Consider the following 21,201-nt stretch of genomic DNA (forward strand, 5'->3'; position numbering starts at 1 on the left):
TTATTGAATGAGAACTTCCACAAAAGTTAGGTTTCGTCATAATTTATCTTTTATAGTTGAAGTTGACTTCATCAAATTATTCTCCTAAATTACAACTCTCTTCTACCTTCCCATTCATCAGTTGAATCCATTGATTGTATCCCAGCAAATATGATACTACTAATGTGTGTGTAATGGTGTAATCTATGCCTCTTTACTCAGAAGTGAGCCCCACTATGTTCAGTGGTGCTTACTCTCAGGTAAGAGTACATGGGAATAAAGCCTAAAGCCATGTGTTGAATTTCACAAGCAGTGACATGAAGTTGGCACTGCAAGTAGTTGTACTGAGGTATACTTTTAGAATCAAGGTGGTGCAGATTCAAGCCCACATTCAGAAACCCAGTACAAAATTTCAGTATTTGAAAGCCATATTTTCTTAAGACTATCAGTTGAAAATCCCTATGGGAAGGGTGGGATACAAACTACAATTGCCTAATATGCATTTTTAAAGTGTTGGTTTTATTTTAAAATAATTTTTATTGGAATTTAGAAAAAGGTATACAAAAGTAAAATAATATAAAGAAACGAAAGGAAAATAGATAAAAGTGGATATAAAAATAATAATGGGAGAAAAAAGAAACCAATTCCTCATCTATCAGTAATTTGTAAACATTATTCAACTCATCCACTCCAGTATTACACCTTTCTATAAACCAACATTATCTTCAGTCTTCAAACCCAAATGCCATTAGTTCATTTTCTTTTTCATGCAAAAAGGCTATAAGGGGTTTCCAATGTTTACTAAATGTTAAGTGTCTTTTCTCTGAACATGTCAGTTCCGCCATCTCAGCTACGTCCAGTAGTTTTAACAACCATTCTATTGTTGGTAAATATGAGTCTTTCCATCTTTGTGCATATAAAAGTTTTGCTGCTATAGTCATGTATTGGAAGTTCCACAATCTGTTTCTCATTGTTTGTCCAAGCAGGAAGAGTTCTGGTTTCAGATGGAAGTTAACATTCAAGATCTCTGTATTGTATGAATTTGTGTCCAATATTTTTTAGCTTTTTGACATGTCTACCAAGCATGATAGAATGTCCCTTCATGTTCTGTACACTTCCAGCAAGTATTTGGAATATTTTTATACATCCTAAATAACGTCTCAGGGGTTAAATACCATGGTACATCATTTTATAAAAATCTTAACACAATGTGTATTTTAACCCTTTAATCCACGCATGTTCCCTTTGTTCCATCTGTATATTATGCCCAGTCTTTTGCCCATTTAATCATACATTCTTTTACCATGTCAGATGGGCAGGGTACAAATAATAAAATTATTATTACTACTACTACTTGTTCTTGCATTTCAAATTTCAACAGTAATTTATACATTTTCACAATGACATGTTCATCATCTGCACACAACTGTATTTCAAAGTCTGCCTTTTTCTATACCCAAAATCCTCTTTTCTAACTTAAATCTCTCTGTGTTGTAATTAGGAAAACCATTGGAGAGACTGACCTTCCCTTGCTAGTTCCCTTATTTTAACTTTAATAATTCCTGGTATGTTAACCCTTTCTCTGCCTATCACGACTTTTCTATGAAATGCTTCTAGTGTTGAGATCCATAAGGTTATCTTCAGGTATAACCTAGGTTTATATCTATTCCAGATTCTCAATATAGTACGTCTGATAAAATGTTTTTTTAAAGTCCACATTGACTTTGACCTTATCATAACACAAATATGATGCCATCCAAATCTTAAGTCATGACTTAATTCCCAAAGTCTCTTATTTCTCAGAGACACTCTTTCATCCACACTAAACAGGCTACAACATACTGATTCAAATCAGGCAGACCCAAACCTCCCCTTTCCTTTCCTTTCCTTTCCTTTCCTTTCCTTTCCTTTCCTTTCCTTTGCATCTTGCAATACTTTCATTTTTACTTGTGCTTTTTCAAGAACTTAGATAAATCTTTTTGCCTTTAAATGGTCATAATAGGTATTGTATGGAATAAAAACATCATTCTAGGCAGAACATTAATCTTTATCACTGAAATTCTACCTAACAGCGAGAGTTTTAACTTCTCTCATCTTGACATATCTTTTTTAACTTCAGCCGATGTTTTAGCATAATTATTTTGGAACAATGTATTAGTCATAGTACGGTAATACCGAAGTATTTAATTTTTTAAAAAAATTGTAACCCTTTTTTCTCCACCAGAACCTTCTGGTTTTCTGTTGTCATATTTTTGTTAAAATTTGTTTTCTGGCAATTAATCTTAAAGCCTGTCAACATACCAAAATCATTTAATTTATCCGTAAGAACTCCTATTCTCTGCAATGGGTTTTCTTAAGTTAACATCAAATCGCTTTCAGATGCTCTTAGTTTGTAAGTTTCTTTTTAAATCATTCCCATAACTCTCTTTATGCTGACTTTATACCTAGTATCTTCTTCATCATCTTATGGAATTGCTCTGAGTCATAAGTAGAGCTTTTTCTCTCTCTCAATTCCAATAATTCTAGGCCATCCAAGTATCTTTCCATCTCTCTATTTGCCACTTGACTTCCACTTTCCAACATTCCCACTCTGTCCTTTACTTGTTTCATTTTTCCAGACATTTGTGCATAAGATGTTGGTATTTTATTTATTGTCTCCTCCAGTCATTGACATTTGGTATTTGAAAAATGGCTATGTCTTTTTAAGATTCATTTTTGAATTCATTCATTTCTGTTTTAAGAATTTTCATCTGCTCATTCATCATCTGCTGTATCAAATCAACTGTACTCTGGGTATCTAAGGATGCTTTTCATTCTTTTGTTTCCCCCCCTGGTGGATGTCATATTAGATATTGCTTCCCTTTTTTCCTTCCTAAAAGCGTTAATTTTAGATGTTTTAAAATAGAAGATCATCTTGCATAAATACACTTTTAATACAGGGGGGGGGGGGAGTGAAACAAGAATGCCACAATAAGTTAATGCCAGCACTTTATAAAACAGAATATAGTAAAAAATAAGTGTTTCCATTGTGGTATTTTCAACAAATGTTTACATTTCTTACTCATTTCTTTTAGTCTTACCACTTTTAAGTTTTTTGAATAAGTCAGTTTTTTGTCTTTAGTCAAGAGGTTTTTGGATTTTATAAGCACTTGTATATATGTATGTAAATTCAGGATATCACTTGATTCTGACAATGCTAAGATTTGTTTGACTATCTCTAATTTTGTAAGTTTTCTTACTTGTTTATGCCATAAGTTTGTATATAATTTTATTCAAATTATAAGTATTCTCTGAGTTCTCTGTTTTGTGTTCAGAATGTGTGGGTCTTGGTAAGTGGATATAAATGGTTATATCAGGTGAGGTTTATATATAAGGTCATAGACCATAAGTGTAAAACAGAGGGGGGGAAATTGACCACAAACAACATGGAATGTTACATATGGCATGAAGTAGTATACAAATGACACATACAAAACTCTTCATCCATCCTAAACTCACTGAGATCATATTAAATCCTTGATTGCCAAACTTTAAAATGGGGCCACCCATCCTTCCTTTCAAACGGACTTTTAACATAACACCCTTTGGTCTACCATGTAAGTAATGTAAAAATGGGTGGATCAAATTCTCAACTTCTCCTGATCACATGGGACTCTATTTCAGTGGATTCCAGATAAACTAACAACATCACCACCCCATTAATATTCTCGCAGAGAATTGCAGCATGCTACTGGAGAAGCTCTTTGAAGTTTAAGAAGGGAAGAGCATTTAAATACTTTTTCACTTTATAACCTTTCCAGTTGTCCAAGCCCAAATGTATTGTGGAACAAGTTCTGACAAAAGAGCTTCCAATTCCTGAAAATTTGTATCGTTGATTCCGGCATTCACTACTTAAGCTTTCTCATAATAAAATGCAGTGAGAATGTCCGCATAAAACCCCCAAAGATGTATTTTTATGCAGAATAATTTTATTCACATGAAAAATATGTAAAACACCAAATCACTCAACTGCAAGTTTCCTGAACTGTGCAGATACAAAGCCTGTAACATAAGATTGTGCATGCAACTGCTTGGAGGGAACACAAAGCAGCCTCAAGATTTAGAACTGGCCTTTCTATACAATTAAGGGATTCAAAAGAGATTTATGAATACCCTAACATCTTTAGGGAGCTGTCAGTGTCTCTTGCCCAAATTGCAACTCCACACAACAGCTGGGCTACAGCATAAGGTGAGCAGCCTGAACTTCATTTCCCTCAGACAGCAACCACTGTACAGATCATCACCTTAGTAGCAATCCTATATCATTTAATAGTTCTCAGGAAAAGAATAAACATGGGAACAGTGACAAGAACATCTGGTGTCCATAGCAGGTGCGCAGCTTCTCATACTTTTGATCAAACCAGAAAACGAAGTTGGGTCAAGAAATGCGTTCTTTCAGGTAGATAACTTATTACTTAAACTAAATATAAAGATGTCACAGACTCAAACACAGTGGTATATGCCCAGCTATTCTTAGATGTCGGTTGCTAAAAATCGGTTGTTGATGCTTCATGTAGATGTTCGGGTTTCTAGAATAGTCAGTAAAATGCTTAACTCGGTTTCTGTTCCTTCACTCTTGTTCCTTTACTTACCCTGTTTCTCCTAAAATAAGACATAGCCATAAAATAAGCCATAGCAGGATTTCTATGCATTTGCGAAATATAAGCCGTTCCCCAAAAATAAGCCATACCCCGAAAATAAGCCATAGTGACCTGGTACCTCCCATTAAAACAGCCTGGGGAGGTGTGGTTATGCAGCGTACCGATGCGACACAGTTAAAATAAGACATCCCCTGAAAATAAGCCATACTGTGTTTTGTTGAGCAAAAAAAAATATAAGACGGTGTCTTATTTTAGGAGAAACACGGTAGTTATGACAGGTGTCACGGTGAAATACTTTTGACACGGCACAGCTTCCTTCACAGCTTAATACTTTGGCACATGAGCAAGGGGCATGTTTCTTCAAGTTGCTGCAGTGTCTTAGAAATCCCATCCCTGAGGTATTCCAATTAGTCTAACAGACCCAGGAGATCCCCCTCACCCATTGTTACGTGTTTGGGAGTCTTTACCTAGAACTTTCCTCCCCTGGCCAGAATGAGACCCAGGGAGTCTGTATTCCCACAGCTTCTACCTCTCCTGACTCAGACTCGGCCCTCCAGTTAACTCCTGTCTGTACACCTTCCCCAGACACTCAACCTGGTCTCCCTAAGCTGCGAGGCTCTTTCCTCTGGCTATAGATAAGTCTCCTCAGAACAGATGTTCAACTCAAATCGGAACCAATTCTCCCTCGGACAAACTCTATCCTAATTCCTATCTCCAGTGCTTTCCCTCCCTGGAAAATAAGGTGAGAGAACTTGACACAAAGCAAGCAAGTATGTCTGTTTATTGCAGGCCCAGTCACAGTGCCGCCACCCCACCCCCACCCCCAGGCAGTGGCTAAATGTAAGATGTGATTAATAAACCGAAGCAGAGAATGGTCTGGATTAGAAATGGCCACAACGTTTATTGATTACAGATATAGGTGGGTTTTTGGCTCAGGCATTGGGTGTATATCTGTTCCAGCCCCTGTCTCCCAACGTCAAAAAGATTAATTTTTTTAAGGTAAGGGAACTCTGCTCCTGCTAAAAAAAGAAGAAGCCCCTGCCTATCTTTCTCAAATCAAACCCTGTCTAAAACTTCCCTCAGAAGCTGCTCCTTTTATTCTCCCGCCCCAAAGTGCTGACTCCGCCCCTCCTGACTTGGTAGCCAATAGAGAAGCTCTGGTGGAGTTAATGAGGGGCTGCATCACCAGACTGGTCTGGCTCTGCTGTCCATCACGAGCTCCTTGGAGGGAAGATACCATTTTAGGGTTTTTATTGGGTTATTGTTTTTAATTTGAACCAGAGACCCAAAAGACATAGAGTCAACCATGCCCTGGAAAAGAAGAATTTGGACATAATTTGTTTACAAGAGACCCCTGTAATTAGACAACATAGAAGAATATTACAAAATAAAAAACTAGGACAAGAATTCATTTCATCGGACAGAGTCAAGAAAAGAGGAGTTGTGATTTATGCAAAGGAGAAATACAATCCAAGACAATTGTTTAAAGATGAAGAAGGCAGATACATTGCAATTGGAATAACTGTGCAAGGCGAGAAATGCTTGATACTGGGTATTTATGCACCAAATGATGGGGAATCAATCTTTTTCAAGAAAATCCATGACATTCTATTGGACTATATGGTTTTTAATTTGGTTTTATGTATTAAGATTTTATTTGTGAACTGCCCTGAGACCTCTGGGTATAGGGTGATGTATAAATCAAATAAATAATAATAATGATAAATAAGACGGCCTATAGGTGCAAAAACGGTTAAGACGGAAGCTGTGCAGAAGCAGCACTTAGCCTTCCCCAGTCTGGAATAAAACAAGCAGCAAGATCCAGCAAATGCAGGAGCCACAATATCCTCTACACACAGTTGCAATCTCCAGTCCTGCCACCAATTCGGACATGGTCATCGAGATCTAGAGCGACCAATGTGTTGGCCAAGTTACGCCCACGTTGCGATGCACAGCTAGTCAAACTCAATAGAAGTTGCTTTCATCTAGATGTACGTTGCTGTGGAGTGGATATACGCAATAAACTTATTTGTTTAGACTAAAGGTCACGACAGAAGGGCAAGCTTCACGAAGGCAGCAAAAACAGGTACACATTCATATGCTTTTAGCCAGCCCATTATTTTTGTTTAAGAAATATTTCTACTGAACAGAGGTAGCCACAAAAACAAAACCTTCTCTCCACTTGTCTAAATATTAGCAACTCAACAACAACAACAACAACAACAACAACAACAACACATTTAATCAGCTTACATAGTTCTATGATTCTATGTAAGATGATTAAATGTTTTTTGTTGAGCTGACGAGTGACTAGTATTTGATATCTGGTGTAAATCTCCCCTCATAAAGTGGGGCAGATTCTCTTACACCCTACTTTAAAACATCAACATTTTCTTGATGAAACTTTGTGATCTCTGTTAAAATTCTCATATACTAAAATCTCAGCGTATACCAAAGAACCCAAATTAACTGCACCAGAATGTAGTTTAGTGTGTTGTTCTTAGTGCTGCTTTGGCAGAAGCAGCACTTTCATACCAAAGAGAGCCCGGAAAAATCCAAATGAATACAAAAGCTGTGATGTTCTGGAGCCATAATTTGTTTCATAACAGTAATTGAACTCTGATCCTGAAAAAAGGAGTTTTGGCACCCTCTCCTCACCAGCTGGATGATCTTAAACCAGTAGTTGAAATTAAGAAAATAAGTTTCCATTTTAACTGGCAAGATCCCAGTTTGTTTGTTTTTACCACAATTAAACCACTGGAGTTCTTTTGGGGGCACCTGAGATGATTCTAAGAATTAACTTTCCATCTTTTAAATAATAAAAGACAGTAGTCAATGTTAAGTCATAAGTGTCCCCTCCAAAGTGGATTAAGCCTGCCATTTTGCAGATCAATAGGTCCAGGGGGCTTTTGGGGGGTGGGGTGGGGTGGGGGAAATAAAGGGGACTCGTTTTCATACATAGTCCCTTATGAGTGGGTGGGTGTGTCTTGAGCAGCTGCAGGAGCAAAGGCAACAGGCTTTTGAGCTGTTGGGATTTGTCATTGGGATTTGGAGCATGGTGTCATCAGTATGTTCATGACACACTGCTCTCTCCATCTGAACTGGTGCTGGAGGACGGAGGGTCCATAAACCAAAGCTGAATCCTGGAAAGACAGTCGTGCTGTGGGTGGACAGTTCCCATGCCTGGGAATTAGGTTCTGGAAGAGGTTGCACTTCCTCTAAAGGAACAGGCTTGGATTCCAGCCTCTCACTGGAGCCTTGTGGCCTCTGTGGCTAGCGTTGTGTATGGCCAGGTGAGGCTGGTTCAGCCACTGTCAATGTTCTTGGACTTGGGATAGCTTGGCCTCAGTTGTCCATGCTTGGTGACCTGCTTCGACAATTGCAACACACTCTACATGGGTTCCCTTGAAGACCATCCAGAATGTGGCTGCTTGCTTGGTAGCCTGATGGGACCACTGGACCAATTGGCCCATGATGGACTTCCAAAGTGGTAGTTCTCTGTGGACTGCCCTCCGCAGTGAGATGCATTTGTCTTCCCCATTATTAATTTTCAATTCCCTTCTAAATTTTTTATTTCCAACGATATTTCCTTCTGAACAGGACTAAAACGTTTTGAAGCTGCAATAATGTATTTCTGAACACTTTCCTGGTTTGAAAAAACAAACAAACTCCTTTCTGATCTGCTGAAGTGGGCTAGATATTGGCAAAGACCAGCCCATTGGCTTCTGCATAACAAACATAATGGTTTGCACTCAGAACCTCGTTGGGAAGCCGTCGATGTTGTTCTGAAAAAAGCTGACCTGCCTCTGACATTTCAAAAGAAAGCACCCTTGTGGCTTTGAGGAATGTAGTGCAAGGCACCAACATACCGTTCTTCCGTGTTGACTCACAGTTAAATAAAAAGCTTTATCAACATAGGTAACAAACAGAGGGAGTGCAGTTATTGCTGTAGCTACGGGTACGAGTGCTCCTCGCTGGTGGTAAGGCTGAGGATTTTTTTTTTTTATGATCTAGCAATGAAAAGTTCTCTATCAGGGATGGGACATCGGTGTCCCTCCAGATGTGGGTGGGCTATGCTCAATCAGGCACATGTGCAAGGATAGCTCAGTTGGTAGAGCATAAGACTCAACCTCAGAGTCGTGGGTTTGAGGTCCATGTTGGGCCAAAAAAAAAAAAAAAAATCCCTGCATCTCACGGTCCCTTCCAACTTCACAATTCTATCTGAGATGGTTGGACAGTGTTCTCGAAGCTACTAACATGAGTTTGGCCAAACTGCGGGAGGCAGTGGAGGATAGGCGTGCCTGGCGTGCTCTGGTCCATGGGGTCACGAAGAGTCGGACACGACTGAACGACTTAACAACAACAACAAAGACTGTCTTCCATAAACACGGTTTTAAAAGTGAGTCCGGGACTGTGGAGGCCAATTCTGGATCCACACGTCCTTCCACAGAGGGGACATAGGTTCCCAGGCGGGAGTTGATCATGTGAAGGTTTGCCACATGTGCCTTCCTCTTAGCATGTTTCTCTGTTTCGTCCTGAGTTCGATCATCTTCAAAGCCCATGGCACCTTTGCATCTGTGAATCCCATCACCCCTGATCATTGGCACCCTGGTTTATTATTATTTATTAAATTTGTATACCGCTCTATACCCGCAGGTGGGTGGTAATGACATAAAACCACAACACAAAATACATCATAAAATAAAACAACAACAACAACCCAATAACCGCCCCCCTCCCCAACACATTTTAAAAGGGCATTGGATGTCAATCAGCCAAAGGCCAAATTAAAGAGGAACGTTTTGCCAGATTGGGACTGATGGAAGTTATAGAATCATAGAATTGTGGAGTTGGAAGGGACCCTGAGGATCATCTAGTCCAGCCCTCTGCAATGCAGGAATATACAGCTGTCCCATATAGGGATCGAACCTGTGACCTTGGCGTTATCAGCACCACACCCCATGCCTGCTCTGTACAAAGGCAGCCAGGATCAAAAGAACAGTGACAGAGAGGATTCAGCTACAAAGTACGGTAACTTCTTTTCTTTACCTGGATAGTTGTGCAAATGGTATCTGTTTGCACATTTATTTATGGCAGGGATGCGGGAACCTGTTGCCCTTCAGGTGTTGCTAGACTGCAACTCCCATCATTCCCGATTAGTCACGCTGGCTGGGGCCGATGATTGTTGGAATCCAGCAACGTATGCCAAACTACCCCTCATTTAAGGAACTATTTATTCCACCCTTCCACTGTAATCACAGTGCTCTGGGCAGCTTTCAAGAATGTAAAATGACCTTTATTTAAGGTTAGCAATACAATAAAATATTGCAGTGCAATAAAGGGAGTCAGGTAATGGTTTTATTGCCTTGGTTATTGGTTTTAAGGGTTGACTGGTATCCTATGGTTTTGTTAAGTTACGCTGCTGTGTACTTGTCACTTGGAGAACATGTATAGAGCAACTCATAAAAATGATGAAATAAAGTGAAGAAAGATAGGGAGAAATAACTGTTTTGTTTTTTTTAAAGCAATCACTGATGGTTGCCTGGTCAAAACTCATTTAACTAAAAAGCCTTGTTGTATGTTCACTAATTCTGCAGTTTCTCACTGGAAAGGTACTATATAGACTAGCTAGTGGGCACAGGAATTGGGGTGTGTGTGCGTGATTAGAAATGGCACACTGTTTCAGTGTGTGTGCAAAATAGAGGCCAAAGAATTAGCGAAGGAGATGCCACGGAGCTAGATGTGGTGCAATTAATACGGGGAAAGGAAAAGAACTTGAGAGCATCTCGATTTGAACTAAGAATATAATAATAATAATAATAATAATAATAATAATAATAATAATAATAATAATAATAATTTATTTATACCCTGCCCATCTGGCTGGGTTTCCCCAGCCACTCTGGGCGGCTTCCAACAAAAGATTAAAATACAATAAATGGTCCAGTTGAGGCTTTCGTATTCCATTAATAACAGGTGAATGGGGGGGGGGCGGAGGGCGCTGTAAACATAATCTTACTTTTTAGACTAATAAAAAAGGGGAAGGTTCCTTGGCATAGCAGACAACTTGGCATAGCCAGCGACAACATTTGTGAGCAAAAGTTCATTGCTGCCGATGTCCTCAACAGACAAAAACTTCTGTTGACATCAGTGGAAGTTTGACCTTGCTGGGGGTTGGGGGAGAAATGCATGACTGAATTCTTCAGTGTCTTCAGTAGTAGGAACAATGTTCCCATGTATTTGCTCTGGCATTACAGCAGCCTTCAGGTTTCTCAGAAGAGCTTGAATGCTTTATATTTATGGCACGTAAGGCTCTACCAGCAAGTGCATTCCATGCACACAGAAGACAAAAGTATGCTCTGAGGAAACCGGTTCCTTTCTCGCAGCAACATTGTACGGCACAGGTGGCTGGCTCATGTAATAAACATGTAGTTGCTTGCAGCCTATTTTTGGGAAGCGCAGCAATAATTCAATTTCTGAGGGTGGGTGGGTGGGGTAACAGCTGGCAATGCAAAATGCCCCCCCCTCCTCTTGCTGGTCACAAATTTATTCCTCTTGTAAGCAATCCCAAGCAATGCAGGAAACGGCACCATGAACTTCGCCAGATGTCTGCAAACTCCTGAATTCAGATATAGTGGGCTGCATCCAGTGTCATTCATACTCAGGCCGGGCGACCCCAAGACATTTGAGCACCTAAGGCAGACCCCAAAGTGGCACCCCCCCTCCCCGCCAGGGAAGAAGGGGTGAAGGGTGATCTACCTCAGAAAAAAAGGCAGGTAAGAAAGATAGACATTGGGATCTGCTGCCCTGGTGGAAGCTGGCAGAGGGCCTTCTCGGTAGTTGTGCCTGCGCTGTGGGAAGCTGTACTCCGGCTCCCTCGGCCAATAAAGCGAGATGAGCGCCGCAACCCCAGAGTCGTCCGTGACTGGACCTAATGGTCAGGGGTCCCTTTACCTTTACTCATATCAGAGAGAAAAGTATTAGTGTAGCCCCCTCCCTGATGCTAATTTAACGACATCCTTTTCATGGGACCATCCTGCCATCCAAAGCAGTTCAGTCCAATATTCTACTTTCCACCTGAGGAGATACAGTCCTCAGTTCCATCGAAACATTGATGTTAGATGACAGATACGCCAGCAAACTGGACAGAAATAGCTTTGCATTTTGATGCTTCCTATTTTTCAGTGTTCAACAATATGTAGAATCGTAGAGAGTTGTAAGGGACCCCAACGTGGGGCTCAAACCCGTGACTCTGAGATTAAGAGCCTCATGTTCTGCCAACTGAGCTATCCCAGACAGCTCGAGCCACACTGTCTGCATCTCACTTTGAAATGTTTTCCTGGTGTAATACAGCAAATGGCGCTTACAAAAAGGACTCCTTAAAAAAAAAAAAATTCAGGCATATAATAAAAATGTTTTGGTATTTATTCCCTCTCCACCAAAGTACTCCATACCTGTTATGATGTGTGAAGTCCCATTTCCTTCACTAGCACTTATTTGATAGGCTGTAAGAGCCCTTTGACACACAGCTGACGTGCTCTGTGAACCTTAGTTGGCAAGGGCAGAGTTTATCCTGCTGTTGTCTTTAAACACGCATGTGAACGTTTATGGCTTTTCGTAAACTTTGCCCAGCAAAGATGGATTGATGAGAATAAGGCACATGATGTAGCAACCTTGCTGAAGCTAAGCAGGTCTGGATCAGGCCGGGCCTGGATGGGGGAAATGGCTTGCACACTACCCTGGGAATCCATGGAACAGAAATGTCTGTTTTATTAATTTGTTGGGGGGGGGGTTATGGTGTGGGGAAAGCAACCCAGTAACATTGTTCCATACAGTATTACCTTTTTTTTAATTGTTAAATAGGAGCTACTCCTTTTAATTGAAATTTTTACTTAAATTGGGTTAAATCAGGGTGATAACAGGATTGGGAACATAACTGCCTATATTCTACTGGACGGGTCAAAGTGTGTGGGCCTGCTAGATTTATTCTCTGTTTTCCATATCCCCCAAATGCATTTTATTTACTCATTTATATCCTGCCTTTGTTCTGTCACAGAACCAAAGGCGATTTTTTAAAAAAACTTGTATAGTGCAATTTCCTTTAAAATATCAAAGCAGTGTACAACAATTAGGTATATACTGGGGTTTGTGCCCCTGCTCTTGTTGTTGCTAATAATAATAATAATAATAATAATAATAATAATAATAATAATAATAATAAGTTTATTAGTTATACCTCACCCATCTGGATGGGTTGCCCCAGTCACTCTGGGCGGCTTCCAACATATATAAAAACATAATATAATATCAGTCATTAAAAACAGTCTAACCACCCTCATCTACCCCCCCTTATCAACCCCCTCACTTTACACCAGAAGAACCTCTTCCCTTTACAGTTTGCCCACACCCCCTCCAACCCCCCCTTTCCCTCACAGCTCATCCCAAAACCTGCTCCCCTCACAAGTCTCTCAAACCACCCCTTTGCTTAAAAAGGTAAAGGGACACCAAACCTCCTTCCCTTTTCATCTCGCTGCTGCTGCTGGGAAGGAAGGAAATAAAAAAAGTTTCTTTCCCCATTTTGCTTCCCCCTGTCGCCGCTGCCGCTGCCAGTGCCTGAAGAGAAGGAAGCCTTAATTTTACAATGCAGGGGTTTCTCTCTCCTTGGAAGTGGCGGCAGCATGGGGGCAATGATGGCGGAGAGACTTTCTCCCCTTTCCCACTCCCCGCTGCCAAAGGCTGTGGCGAAAGGGGGAGCGCAGGAGAGCTTACACGGCCCAATCTGTGCTGATCCGTTCCACCCTGCCTTCCTGTCCCAAGTTCATTCCTTCTTGCGCATCCAAACCACACCCCTTACAGCTCGGCCAAACCATGGCTCAAGTGAGCCACAGAAGACAGCCAGGTCTCCCCAGCAGCCATCTTGCTCTGCTTCTGGTCCCTTCCTCCTCAGATTCCTACATTGCTGAGGCCAAAACGTCATCGTTGGTGTGAGGTGTGGAGCAACAGCTCAGCAGTATGGTTACTGGGGAATTGCCCCAGCCTGTCCTAGCTGTTGCTCTGCCGGTTGCCTGGGCTGCCTGCTCATTTAGTCGCTTGCCTCCATGCCTGCCCACCTGCTGTTCTGTTGCCGCACTGCAGTTCCCATTGCTGCCTATAGGCGTCCGTGTGAACTGCAGCATGACGACAGCCTTACAATTTCGTTATATACGAAGGTTTCAAAAATGCACATAAAAATTTAGCCCATCGGCTAACTAGTATTCCAAAAGACGTTTCCTTAATTGTCTGCGTAAGCCGGGAAACGTCAAAAGAGAAGTTGCCTACTGGATCCCAGATGGAAGAGCAGCAACTCCCAGTATCACGGACTGCAACTCTCGTCATCTCCAGACAACTTAGTCAATGGTCAGGGATGATGGGAGTTGTAGTCCAACAACATCTGGGAACTCAAGGCTGAATAACATTGAACTGAAGCATACCAAGTAGGTTTAATAAAATCCAGATAATGTTTTGCAAAGTCACAATCTTATGTGAATTTATAATAATGTCTGAATTTATAACATGCCTGTAACATGCCCAAGTATTGAGAGTGCTGTGTGTGTGTGTGTGTGTGTGTGTGAGAGAGAGAGAGAGAGAGAGAGAGAGAGAGAGAGAGAGAGAGAGAGTTTTAAACATGTAGAGGTACTATGCTGTCCAAAAGTGCCTTTGCTGGGTTACTTATTGGTGAAGAAAATATTATCTTTGCACATGTGCCTTGGCCAGCGTGTGTCTTCCTCACATAATGTTTTTCCCCTTCCAAAACCACATTCTTTTTTTAATCACTTGCAGACATTGGAAAGATGTTGCTGTCAAATTCCTTCTCAGCATATGAAATTCTGTTTTTGCCACTTGCAGTCATTTGCTTGGCGATCTGTTACGACAGAAGTGGCAGGAAATTTCTTGTTGGTTGTTGTCACAGGCAATTATGTAATCACAATTCCATAGCAGTGAGTTCAAGGACTAAAAGAATGTGATAAAGTATTTTATTGCACTAAATAAAATGAAGGGGGGGAGGAAGAAGGATGGAATATGAACCTAGCTGTGACAGCCACTAGCTTATCTTATAAATGCTGGTGGCAGCAGGTGAGGAAGGGACTGACACATGACATAATACATTAGGTGTAAAGTTCAGGCAGCTGACGATAAAGAGCAAGAAAATGAAAAATTGTGCAAATGGGCTGGAATGAGAACAGTAACTCATCCGATGCAGAAAAATGTGCTAAATGAAACACATACCCTACAAAATCATCATTGATTGTTACATGTCAAAACTAAGAGAAATTCAGAACTTTCAGGGATAGGGTGTTTCAGGCCCTCCAAATTTCCATATTTTCCAGGAACAGTCCTAGAATGTCCTGCTTTTTCTCGGAAATTACCTATTTTCATTGAAGAAATGTTGGAGGGTATGGAATTATGCGACCCCAGCATTCAGGAGATGAGTAACTATGCAAGCTTTAGAAGATATCTGAAGGCAGGCCTGTATAGCGAAGTTTTTAAATGTTTAATTATGGTTTTTTTTATATGTTGAAAGCTGCCCAGAGTGCCTGGAACAACCCATTTAGGTGGATGGGGTATAAATAATAAAATGGTGTTGATTATGAAATAGGATGTCCCTATTTGCATTGGAGAAATGCTGGAGGGTATTATGCTTTGCTTTCGCTGCCTAAGGCGAATTAAAATCCCCCCACCCCACATAAGTACACAAAAAAGTCCAGCTGTGGTGTCGTGGTTAAGAGCGGTAGACTCATAATCTGGTGAACTGGGTTCGCGTCTCCGCTCCTCCACATGCAGCTTCTGGGTGACCTTGGGCTAGTCACACTTCTTTGAAGTCTCTCAGCCCCACTCACCTCACAGAGTGTTTGTTGTGGGGGAGGAAGGGAAAGGAGAATGTTAGCCGCTTTGAGACTCCTTCGGGTAGTGATAAAGCGGGATATCAAATCCAAACTCTTCTTCTTCTTCTTCTTGAATCAGGCCAGAGACCAGACTAGTTCAGCATCCTGTTCTCTCAGTGACCAACCACTTGCTCCCGGCATTGAGGCCTAGCGGGTTAGGTATTTTTTTTAAAAAAGTTTTTCCGCAAGTAAAGTTGTTGAGGCCTGATTTTCGTTCCTATAATAAAAACCCTTCTGTTTTCACCGCGAAATCTTCCAGGGGAGTTGTGCCAACAGTTTGGCACCATTTTTGAGAAAATTGGAGGACGTCAGATTTTTGGTGAAATTCTGACCACGCGGGTTAGGGATTCCCCCCCCCCCGCATGTAAAGTTGGCGAGGCCTGATTTCCTTTCCTGTGATAAAAACCATTCTGTTTTCACGGCGAAATCTTCCAGGGGAGTTGTGCCAACAGTTTCGCACCCTTTTTGAGAAAATTGGAGAATGTCAGATTTTTGGTGAAATTCTGATCGCCCGGGTTAGGAATTCTTTTTTCCCGCAAGTAAAGTTGGCGACGCCTGATCTCCTTTCCTGTGATAAAAACCATTCTATTTTGACCGCGAAATCTTCCAGCGGAGTTGTGCCAACAGCTTGGCACCCTTTTTGAGAAAATTGGAGAACGTCAGGTTTTTGGTGAAATTCTGAAAGCGCGGGTTAGGGATTTTTTCAAAAAATGTTTTTTCGCAAGTAATGTTGTTGAGGCCTGATTTTCTTTCCTGTGATAAAAACCCTTCTGTTTTCACCACGAAATCTTCCAGGGGAGTTGTGCCAACAGTTTGGCACCATTTTTGAGAAAATTTGAGAACGTCAGATATTTGGTGAAATTCTGAACGCGCGGGTTAGGGATTTTTTGCCCGCAAGTAAAGTTGGCGAGGCCTGACCTCATTTCCTGTGATAAAAACCCTTCTGTTTTCGGAGCCAAATATTCCAGGGGAGTTGTGCCAACAGTTTGGCACCATTTTTGAGAAAATTGGAGAACGTCAGATTTTTGGTGAAATTCTGACCGCGCGGGTTAGGGATTTTTTCAAAAATGTTTTTTTGCAAGTAAAGTTGTTGAGGCCTGATTTTCTTTCCTGTGATAAAAACCCTTCTGTTTTCACCGCCAAATCTTCCAGGGGAGTTGTGCCAACAGTTTGGCACCATTTTTGAGAAAATTGGAGAACGTCAGATTTTTGGTAAAATTCTGACCGCGCGGGTTAGGGATTTTTTCAAAAATGTTTTTTTGCAAGTAAAGTTGTTGAGGCCTGATTTTCTTTCCTGTGATAAAAACCCTTCTGTTTTCACCACCAAATCTTCCAGGGGAGTTGTGCCAACAACTTGGCACCATTTTTGAGAAAATTGGAGAACGTCAGATTTTTGGTGAAATTCTGACCGCGCGGGCTAAAGTTTTTTTCAAAAAATGTATTTTTGCAAGTAAAGTTGTTGAGGCCTTGACCTGCGGAAAAAACTTTTTTTGAAAAAATCCCTAACCCGCGCGGTCAGAATTTCACCAAAAATCTGACGTTCTCCAATTTCCTCAAAAATGGTGCCAAAATTTTGCCAAGAGTCCCCTGGAAGATTTGGCAGTGAAAACAGAAGGGTTTTTCATCAAAGGAAAGGAAAGGAAATCAGGCCTCGACAAGTTAACCTGCGGAAAAAACTTTTTTTGAAAAAATCCCTAACCCGCGCGGTCAGAATTTCACCCAAAATCTGACGTTCTCCAATTTCCTCAAAAATGGTGCCAAAATTTTGACAAGACTCCCCCGGAAGATTTGGCGGGGAGAACAGAAGGGTTTTTCATCAAAGGAAAGGAAATCAGGCCTCGACAAGTTGACCTGCGGAAAAAACTTTTTTTGAAAAAATCCCTAACCCGCGCGGTCAGAATTTCACTAAAAATCTGACGTTCTCCAATTTCCTCAAAAATGGTGCCAAAATTTTGCCAAGACTCCCCCGGAAGATTTGGCGGTGAAAACAGAAGGGTTTTTCATCAAAGGAAAGGAAATCAGGCCTCGACAAGTTGACCTGCTGAAAATTTATTTTTTGAAAAAATCCCTAACCCGCGCGGTCAGAATTTCACCAAAAATCTGACGTTCTCCAATTTCCTCAAAAATGGTGCCAAAAGTTTGCAAAGACTCCCCCGGAATATTTGGCGGTGAAAACAGAAGGGTTTTTCATCAAAGGAAAGAAAATCAGGCCTCGACAAGTTGACCTGCGGGAAAAAACTTTTTTTGAAAAAATCCCTAACCCGCGCGGTCAGAATTTCACCCAAAATCTGACGTTCTCCAATTTCCTCAAAAATGGTGCAAAAATTTTACCAAGACTGCCCCGGAAGATTTGGCGGGGAAAACAGAAGGGTTTTTATCACAGGAAAGAAAATCAGGCCTCAACAACTTTGCTTGCCAAAAAACTTTTTTTGAAAAAATCCCTAACCCGCGCGGTCAGAATTTCACCAAAAATCTGAGGTTCTCCAATTTCCTCAAAAATGGTGCCAAAAGTTTGCAAAGACTCCTCCGGAAGATTTGGTGGTGAAAACAGAAGGGTTTTTCATCAAAGGAAAGGAAATAAGGCCTCGACAAGTTGACCTGCGGGAAAAACTTTTTTTTGAAAAAATCCCTAACCCGCGCGGTCAGAATTTCACCAAAAATCTGAGGTTCTCCAATTTCCTCAAAAATGGTGCCAAAATTTTGCCAAGACTGCCCCGGAAGATTTGGCGGTGAAAACAGAAGGGTTTTCATCAAAGGAAAGGAAATCAGGCCTCGACAAGTTGACCTGCGGAAAAAACTTTTTTTGAAAAAATCCCTAACCCGCGCGGTCAGAATTTCACCAAAAATCTGACGTTCTCCAATTTCCTCAAAAATGGTGCCAAAATTTTGCCAAGACTCCCCCGGAAGATTTGGGGGTGAAAACAGAAGGGGTTTTCATCAAAGGAAAGAAAATCAGGCCTCGACAAGTTGACCTGCGGAAAAAAGTTTTTTTGAAAAAATCCCTAACCTGCGTGGTCAGAATTTCACCAAAAATCTGACGTTCTCCAATTTCCTCAAAAATGGTGCCAAAATTTTGCTAAGACTCCCCCGGAAGATTTGGCGGTGAAAACAGAAGGGTTTTTCATCAAAGGAAAGAAAATCAGTCCTCGACAAGTTGACCTGCGGAAAAACTTTTTTTGAAAAAATCCCTAACCCACGCGGTCAGAATTTCACCCAAAATCTGACGTTCTCCAATTTCCTCAAAAATGGTGCCAAAATTTTGCCAAGACTCCCCGGAAGATTTGGCGGTGAAAACAGAAGGGTTTTTCATCAAAGGAAAGGAAATCTGGCCTCGACAAGTTGACCTGCTGAAATGTTTTTTTTTGGAAAAATCACTAACCCGCGCGGTCAGAATTTCACCCAAAATCTGACGTTCTCCAATTTCCTCAAAAATGGTGCCAAAATTTTGACAAGACTCCCCCGGAAGATTTGGCGGGGAAAACAGAAGGTTTTTTCATCAAAGGAAAGGAAATCAGGCCTCGACAAGTTGACCTGCGGAAAAAAACTTTTTTTGAAAAAATCCCTAACCCGCGCGGTCAGAATTTCACAAAAATTCTGACGTTCTGCAATTTCCTCAAAAATGGTGCCAAGATTTTGCCAAGACTCCCCCGGAAGATTTGGCGGTGAAAACAGAAGGGTTTTTATCACAGGAAAGAAAATCAGGCCTCAACAACTTTACTTGCCAAAAAACTTTTTTTGAAAAAATCCCTAACCCGCGCGGTCAGAATTTCACCAAAAATCTGAGGTTCTCCAATTTCCTCAAAAATGGTGCCAAAATTTTGCCAAGACTCCCCGGAAGATTTGGCGGTGAAAACAGAAGGGTTTTTCATCAAAGGAAAGGACATCTGGCCTCGACAAGTTGACCTGCTGAAATTTTTTTTTTTGAAAAAATCCCTAACCCGCGCGGTCAGAATTTCACCCAAAATCTGACGTTCTCCAATTTCCTCAAAAATGGTGCCAAAATTTTGACAAGACTCCCCTGGAAGATTTGGCGGGGAAAACAGAAGGGTTTTTCATCAAAGGAAAGGAAATCAGGCCTCGACAAGTTGACCTGCGGAAAATTTATTTTTTGAAAAAATCCCTAACCCGCGCGGTCAGAATTTCACCCAAAATCTGACGTTCTCCAATTTCCTCAAAAATGGTGCCAAAATTTTACCAAGACTGCCCCGGAAGATTTGGCGGGGAAAACAGAAGGGTTTTTATCACAGGAAAGAAAATGAGGCCTCAACAACTTTACTTGCCAAAAAACTTTTTTTGAAAAAATCCCTAACCCACGCGGTCAGAATTTCACCAAAAATCTGAGGTTCTCCAATTTCCTCAAAAATGGTGCCAAAATTTTGCCAAGACTCCCCCGGAAGATTTGGCGGTGAAAACAGAAGGGTTTTTCATCAAAGGAAAGGAAATCTGGCCTCGACAAGTTGACCTGCGGAATTTTTTTTTTGAAAAAATCCCTAACCCGCGCGGTCAGAATTTCACCAAAAATCTGACGTTCTCCAATTTCCTCAAAAATGGTGCCAAAATTTTGCCAAGACTCCCCCAGAAGATTTGGCGGTGAAAACAGAAGGGTTTTTCATCAAAGGAAAGGAAACCAGGCCTCGAGAAGTTGACCTGCGGAAAAAACTTTTTTTAAAAAAAAATCCCTAACCCGCGCGGTCAGAATTTCACCCAAAATCTGACGTTCTCCAATTTCCTCAAAAATGGTGCCAAAATTTTGCCAAGACTCCCCCGGAAGATTTGGCGGTGAAAACAGAAGGGTTTTTCATCAAAGGAAAGGAAATCAGGCCTCGACAAGTTGACCTGCGGAAAAAACTTTTTTTGAAAAAATCCCTAACCCGCGCGGTCAGAATTTCACTAAAAATCTGACGTTCTCCAATTTCCTCAAAAATGGTGCCAAAATTTTGCCAAGACTCCCCCGGAAGATTTGGCGGTGAAAACAGAAGGGTTTTTCATCAAAGGAAAGGAAATCAGGCCTCGACAAGTTGACCTGCGGAAAAAACTTTTTTTGAAAAAATCCCTAACCCGCGCGGTCAGAATTTCACCAAAAATCTGACGTTCTCCAATTTCCTCAAAAATGGTGCCAAAATTTTGCCAAGACTCCCCCGAATGATTTGGCGGTGAAAACAGAAGGGGTTTTCATCAAAGGAAAGGAAATCAGGCCTCGACAAGTTGACCTGTGGAAAAAAGTTTTTTTGAAAAAATCCCTAACCCGCGCGGTCAGAATTTCACCAAAAATCTGACGTTCCCCAATTTCCTCAAAAATGGTGCCAAAAGTTTGCCAAGACTCCCCGGAATATTTGACGGTGAAAACAGAAGGGTTTTTCATCAAAGGAAAGAAAATCAGTCCTCGACAAGTTGACCTGCGGAAAATTTTTTTTTGAAAAAATCCCTAACCCGCGCGGTCAGAATTCCACCCAAAATCTGACGTTCTCCAATTTCCTCAAAAATGGTGCCAAAATTTTACCAAGACTGCCCCGGAAGATTTGGCGGGGAAAACAGAAGGGTTTTTATCACAGGAAAGAAAATCAGGCCTCAACAACTTTACTTGCCAAAAAACTTTTTTTGAAAAAATCACTAACCCGTGCGGTCAGAATTTCACCAAAAATCTGAGGTTCTCCAATTTC

This window comes from Lacerta agilis, chromosome 1, assembly GCF_009819535.1.
Source record: "Lacerta agilis isolate rLacAgi1 chromosome 1, rLacAgi1.pri, whole genome shotgun sequence".
Classification (NCBI taxonomy): Eukaryota; Metazoa; Chordata; class Lepidosauria; order Squamata; family Lacertidae; genus Lacerta; species Lacerta agilis.